Genomic DNA, 7,301 nt, shown 5'->3' with positions numbered 1-7,301 from the left:
CAGGATCAAAGAGGGGCAAAAAACTTGAGAGTGAAGGCATAAATCTCACAGGTCTACCAGGATCAAAGAGGGGCAAAAAACTTGAGAGTGAAGGCTGTTTGTTTACCCTTTAGAATGGCCAGGGACGGGGAGACTGGGGGAAGTCAGTGAGGAAGAGTACCTATCTACAACAGTGGTGTTCAACCTTCCTAACGCTGCGACCCTTTAATAAACACAGTTCCTCATGTCGTAGTGACCCCCAAGCATAAAATTATTTTCATTGCTACTTCCAAAGTGTAATTTTGCTACTGTTAGGAATCGTAATGTAAATATCTGTGTTCTCCGATGGTCTTAGGCAAGCCTTGCGAAGGGGTCGGTGGGCCCCAAAGGGGTTGCAACCCACAGGTTGAGAACCGTGGCTCTAGAGACTACTGCCAGGCATTCGTCTGAATAAGCCAGGGCTGTGTTTAGGAACTGAGGGATAGCCGCCTCTTCCTGCACTGACAACTAGGACCCCAGACTGGCATCTGTGTATGGAACCACCTGCAACCACTCCCCAGACTGGTGTTCAACTATTCCTCCGGGATTCCCAAGTCCCTGGTCTTAGCTATTCTGCAGCCTTGGCTTCACCCTGCCCCCACAGGGGGCTCCTTCAAGAAAGTCAAGGAAACCCACCAATACTGATGGAATTGTGAGCTATGTACAAAAAAAAAAGTTTTTAGCAAAGTCAACTCTAGCAATCCACTCAGAGAGTTTTTTAAAAAAAAAAACCACTGAAATAATTTAATGATGAAAATTTCTTATACTAATTGATTCAGTCAATCGAACCAAGTGTGGCTTGGCTTAAGCGGGAAGCGTATTTACACTATGCACTTAGCACGTACCTTCGCCAAAGAACTGCGTGCATCTTGGTTATTTAGAGGGACTTTGAAGAAAAAGCATAGATAACCACTCTAGAAGTCACCGGTTACAGTGAGACGGGTCCTGCACTGTATTTCCTAGGACTCTGCAGATAAATCTCTCCGGAAACAATGTCTGAGAACTTTCCTTGAAATACGTTGCCGAGTCCCGCCGCGAAAAGGACTCCTACTTTTCTTTGTGCTGGCCACTTTCACACTACACACACAGCATGGAGTGGTGAGCCAAAGAGGGGTCACCGGGTGACCTCCAGCCTCACATTCCCCGAGGGATGGGCTGTCCCCTGGGAGGCGGGAGCCGCTGGGCCACCAGGTACAAGAAGTCAGGCTGCTGCTGGGCGCGACTCCAGCCCCGAGAGCACCCAGGCCGGAGCACTCCGGGTCCGCGGTCCTTGGGGACCTAGCGGCAGAGCCGCAGGCTCACCTTAGATCTCCAGCCAGTCGTGCGGCGGTCCCCGAGTAGCCTGTCCCTCGGGGACCTCGTCCGCGCGCGCGCGTCGCAGGAGGCGTGGGGAGTCCTGGCTTCCGAGTGTCAGCCGCACAGCCGGTGCCCAGGAGCGCTCAGGAGCGGGGCCAGTGCCCGGGAGCCCAGCGGGGCGCGCGGCTGCTCTTCACTGCTCGAGCCCGCTGTCCGCACCGCCCGTCCCCGCCCGCCCGCACTCGGGCGCAGCCCGCGCGTCCCTCGCCTCAGCAGTGCGAGCTGCCCGGAGCCAAGCCGAGCGGGGCGGCGAGGGCCCCCGCCCTGGGCCGGGCTTTCCCAGAACTCGCCCGCGGGGTGAGAGGCCGCGAGCGCCTCCGTGGGCCGCTGGGCGACCAGGGGAGCGGCTAGTGCCTGGCCCGCCCCCGACTCTGCCGGACGGGGCCCGCCCCCACCACCCTGCTATCCCGCCCTGGCAGTCCAGGCGACCCTCGCCTGGGCCCCTGGCTAAGGCGCCCAGGAGCCACTCTCTGGCTCAGGCCCAGGAGGGAGCCGGCTACAGCTATGCCGGGTCACCCTGCTCCTGGGAGAGAGGGAACTTTGCACACCTTCAGGGGCTGAGGTCCTCTCGCACTGGCACTGCCTCCCCTCCTGCAGACCTTCTCTGGGTGTCAGACCCGGTGCTACTAAGTGACTTGACTAAAGTTACTCTAATAGGTGTCAGCAGTGAGACTCAGCACTATCCTTCACCCATTCATTTCACGAGTATTTGTAGAACACTACAGCTGGGCTCGCGACAACCCTTCACTGCGTGTGGCCACCCATTCCTGTGACCTCTAAAAAACACTCAAATCTGCTTGGTGTTTCGAAGCAAATCTGGAGATTTTTCACAGCTACCAGAAACTTCCGGCTCTGCATCAAGCGTTCTCTGCTACTGGCAAAAGTTTTATGCCCCGTCTGCGGTTGGGCGAGCCAGAGACCTGGAGAAAACCCAAAACTCCTCCCATTTGCCTAAACCTGTGCCTTCTCCTTTGTTACCTATTTCACAGAGACCTTTGACCTGACACCTCTTCACACATTCAATCAGAGCTGACCCTTTCGGCCCATGTCTCACATCTGGCTTTCCCTTGGACCAAACCAACCTTTCAAACCACAGCCATAGTCAAACCTCCGATATCTCCATATCCCCCTCCATACTCGCTCCCCATTATGGGGGAGGCCAATACAACAGGGTGTGTCCAGCCCCCAGACTCCCCCAGCTCTACCTGGAACAGACCTATGGATCTGGATCATGGCTGCCTCCCTCAGGTTCTGCTCCTGTTCAGCTTAGGTCCCTCTCGAAAAAGATCTCCCCTCCTTGGAGCCTCTAGAGCCCAGGAGAGGCTGGAACAAGAATGCATGAGACAGCCAAAGAATTCTGCCCGTAAGAAAACCCTGCCAGCCCTATCCCTACACTGTTTTGCTGTTTTCCTACCACTAGGATTTTAATGAAAACTAATGTTGCCGCCTCCCACTCGAGCTGGTCCAGAGAGCCTGAGCAGAAGGCTTTGAGGGAAATTCTTTGTTCATAAGCACTTGAGATTTTAGTTTTAGACCAATGAGAAATAAACGATCCTTTACCCCAACCTCAGACTTGGACAGGTAGGTGGAGAGAGAAGCAAGAGATGCCTTCACTAAAAGGTAAGCAGCGTGGACTTTTATTTAACAGACAGAACTACACTGTGGTTTTTAGAGTTCATTTCATAAATCTAGTAATCCAGATATCATCATCACCTGGTCCATGCCCAGACTTCCAGTTGGTTGTTCTTTTTTTTTTTTTTTTTAATTTGTTGTGGGAGTTTGATTGCTGCAAAGTGGTGGGTTTGCAGGCAGTCAGCAGCGCCACCTCCGCACTGTCGAGAACCAAGACAAATGTAGATCCCATAGGCAGAGAGTTGGCCACCCAAGTGTCATGACCCACAGGCTCCACCCCAACAAAGGGGTGCCTTTCCCAAATCTTTGCAAAGAGAGTATCCAGATCAATGTTGTCCGCTCACCCCCTCTGTAAATGCCACTGGAGGGAGCCTGGTCCCTGAGGCTGCCTCACCGCATTGGAATGTCTGAGCTAACAGTACTTCCAGAGGGTTCATTGCTCTCTCTGAACAGCACTGCCCAGACTTTCTGGAGATTTTAATTCACTCCGCAACCTTGCCAACAGTTGCATACAAGGTGCCTTTTTTACACCCTGCTCTCTGTTCAGTCAAACATGCAGACCATCTCAGGGGTACAATGGCTCCATTCAAGGCTGTTTCTAAAGTACAGCATATAACCTCTGCGCTGTGGGGTTGCTGCCAGCCATTATCTGCAGGAAGAAAGACTGTCAGATAAAGCGCCTGAGAATCAGAGAAGCGCTGGACAATTTCCATGGAAAATTCAGTTCAGAGAAGCCAGTCGGCATCTCAGTACAGTTCACTCTGCACAGTAAACAATAGCTTCAAGGAACATGACCGTGAAAATTGTATCTACGTGTAGTGCATCTGTGTTGGAAACGGCAGAAGAAAGTACACCACCCCTTTTGAAATGGTTACAGAAAGGATCAAGCAGTGGGAATGAACTTAAGAGGCATCTCTAAAATAAGAATTTAATTCATAAAATCATTTACCAACAGGAGGCCCTACCCCCTCTACTGCACAACACTACAACAAAAAGATGGGCCCTTTGTCACACTCAGCAAGCCAGGCACCAGCTAACCTGTTCTTAAACAAATCCTGAAGTTAAGGACTGAGTTGTCAGTACACACTACCATAACGGTACGTTTAAGCTGCTGGGGGGAATATGTTTGTTGAGAATATGTTTATCTGAAACCCTGGAAGGCTGAGGACCTTGCTTTATGAGGGCTTGTTTCCTCCCTCTCCAAGACACCGACTGCATAGACAGTGCGGACCTTCCTAGTTGGCTGGAGATTTCAGACGTTAAGAGACCTGATTCCTGGTTCCTAGAGTGGGCTCATCTCTGAAGCTGATGTCGTCGACAGTTTTGGTTTGTTCACTGGTTTTGCCAACTGGAACCTGAGTGCTGATTTATAAGCAATCCCATTTTTAGGTGGCTCTGCATTTGATACAATAAATGAGTCAGAAAACAATAGGGTTGCAGCCAACACTGAGGAGAAACTAATACATACCAAAGGAATTATTTAAATAGAAAATAAAGAGCCCAAACTGGCTTTTTGCAAAGAAGATTAATGAACAAGAAATTCCTTCATGAATGCCTGTATGTCACTTCTGCTGCCATTCCTAAACCCTCTCATTAATAACTGCCACCTTGAGCCACTGCTGCCAGATAGTAATAATGAGGTAATAGCAATCACCCAGACATTCTTGTGCTTTTTTTTTTACACCTGGAGGAATCATTGAGCTTTATCCAAGTTTTGCTTTGTTGATGTTTATTTAACAAAAGTTTTTGCATATATTGTTTCCTCTCTGGTGTGTTTGCTCTCTGTGCCAGGATAAGGGCAGTGAACAGAATAGTCAGCCAAGTCCCCGCCTTCCTGGTACTGATTCTCTGGGAGGAACGGATCTAAATAAGTCAAGCATGCAGCATAGCAGAAGATAATGCATGCCCATCACTGCTTCTCATATACTACACTCCTTTTCCTTGTTTTCAAACAAGAAGTCGGAGTTAAGCAGTTTAGAAAACAGGCACCAACTCATCTCTCTCTCTCTCTCTCTCTCTCTCTCTCTCTCTCTCTCTCTCTCTCTCTCTCTCTCTCCCCCCTTTCTCTCTTGCTCCCTTTCCATTTCCTATGAAAGATGGGGCAGACTAGAGAGATTGCTCAGCAGTTCAGAGTACCTACTGCTCTTGTGGAGGACCCAAGTTCAGTCAAGCAGTTGACAACCACCTGTAACTCCAGTTCAAGGGATCTGACATCCTTTGCTGGCCTCTTCAGGTACTAATGCACACGTGACATGAATTCACTCATACACATATGCACATGCACACACACTCATGCATACGTACACACATATGTGCACACACATGCACACAAACAATCAAAGCAAATCATTAAAAAGAGAGAAGATAATTCTTTTTTTTTTCAAAAGAGGAACAAACTCCTCAATATTTATAGGTTAAAAAAATTGTATTAGAAATAGAAGTACTAAATTGAAAACAACAAAATAACAACAAAGTACACACACCACACACACAAATGTTGGCTTAACTAAAGCAGTATTGGCAACAAGTCATAAGGTTATAATAGATGCATTTATCAGAAAAGAAGAAAGGTCTATAATGAGTTATCTAAGCATTCAATAGGAGAAGTTAGAGAGTGACAAGAGAAACACAGGAGTCGAGACATGCAAAACATACTAATTAAAACTAAGAAAACTAAAAAGCAAAACCTAGAATTTTAAAAGCAAACTCTTAATAACTGTACACACAGTTCCTCTGTGTCCTGCCAGCCACTCCCAAATAACCATACAGAAACTTAATATTAAATAAAAATGCTTTGGCCAATAGTTTAAGCTTTGCTTTTAGCTATCTCTTATAACTTAAATTAACCCATTTCTGTTAATCTATGTGCTGCCCCAAGCTCATTTACCTGCTTGCTCTGCCTCTCACGGCGTCTCTTCTGACTCTGCTCTCCTTCTCCCCAGCATTCTCTCTACCCCTGAAATCCTGCCTCGTCCTCGGCCAATCAGCCTTTTATTAACAAGGAGAGCAACACATCTTCATAGTGTACAGAAGGATTATTCCACAGCACATAAGACTAAGTATGTAGAAATAAAATGAAGGGATAATCATGCAGCCTCTATGTATTAGAAAGTTACTTAATGCCAGATAAAGTTACAAGTACTTGGCATGAATTCATTCGAGTTCCACAATAAGCCTATGAAATAAATACTACAGTAATTTCTATTTATGAGAGAGGAAACTGGGGCACAGGAAGTGTGGAGTTATTTTCCTGGTTCATAAATACTCAAAAGAAATCAAGTAGCGTGATTGCAGGTCTCTATTCTTCGGTACTAAGCTAAAGATGGTGGTCACAGCAAGTTGCAGCAAAGTGGAAGACCCTAGCTAGCTATGGAGAAACATGGAATATCACTCATTTTTAAAGAAGTGAAACGGGAAATTTGGTATTTGGCTTTGGCTTTTGATTTTTTTTAAAATACATTCACTTATTAATAGGAAGTGTGAATCCTTCAACTTTGATCTTATTCAAGGCTATTTTTGATAATGTGTGTCCCTTACACTTACATTTGAATTTCCAAATCAATTTGTGCAAAAAGGAAGCTGTTATTTTCATAGGGATGGTGTTTAACGTGAGGATCCATCTGAATCCATTTTTATCTGAAGATGAGTGTGGAGATTTTTTTCAAAAGATGTAAAAGCCTGTAGTCTAGGGGCATATAGCTCAGTGGTAGAATGCTTGCCCAGTACATCTAAGGCTCTAGATTTGATCCCAACCAATGGGCAAACAAATTTCTTCCTTATTATCCTTTGCTACCACTTCCAAAACTCAGATATAACCACTTGGGTATCCTCCCAATGTTCTTCAGTGTATATTAAAGTATTATATTTGATACCTTATTAATCACCTGCCATATTGCATGTACCTTGGCATTTCCATCTCTCACTGTATGTTGGAAATTGTCCCATGCCAACACAGAGAGAACTACCTCTTTCATCAATACTGTGTTTTATTCTGTAGTCAGGCCATTATTTACCCATCCAGTCTCCTGCTGATGAAAACCGAATTTACTTCCAACCCTTCTCTATTACAAAAAAAAATGATGAACAGCCTGGACTCATATCATTTCATCTCCAGATGAATAATATTCCTATAGTGTAGAGTTCTAGAAGTCCCAACTACTGGGTCAAAAGGCTTCAGATGGTTTAAATTTAAAGGCTGATGCCAAATTGACCTTGATAAAGGTTGTAACCATTTATATTTCCTCTGGCAATATATATGAGTTCTTGTTTTCCCTCCTCTTGGCCAACAAAGTCCT

The 7,301-nt window shown here is 46.5% G+C and overlaps 1 protein-coding gene across 1 annotated transcript in view; it reads right to left on the bottom strand.

Moving 5' to 3' along the window:
• Plce1 (phospholipase C epsilon 1) overlaps positions 1 to 1,535 on the bottom strand; it is a 284,672-nt gene extending 283,137 nt beyond the window's left edge. The window contains exon 1 of the mRNA XM_026781331.1: positions 1,321 to 1,535. The gene's annotated coding sequence lies outside the window, so the exon portion shown is untranslated. The remainder of the gene's footprint in view (positions 1 to 1,320) is intronic.
• Positions 1,536 to 7,301: the final 5,766 nt, after the last annotated feature.

This window comes from Microtus ochrogaster, chromosome 8 (assembly GCF_000317375.1).
Source record: "Microtus ochrogaster isolate Prairie Vole_2 chromosome 8, MicOch1.0, whole genome shotgun sequence".
Classification (NCBI taxonomy): Eukaryota; Metazoa; Chordata; class Mammalia; order Rodentia; family Cricetidae; genus Microtus; species Microtus ochrogaster.
Note: the sequence above shows the minus strand (reverse complement) of the source record. Positions and strands in the feature narration are given on the sequence as shown.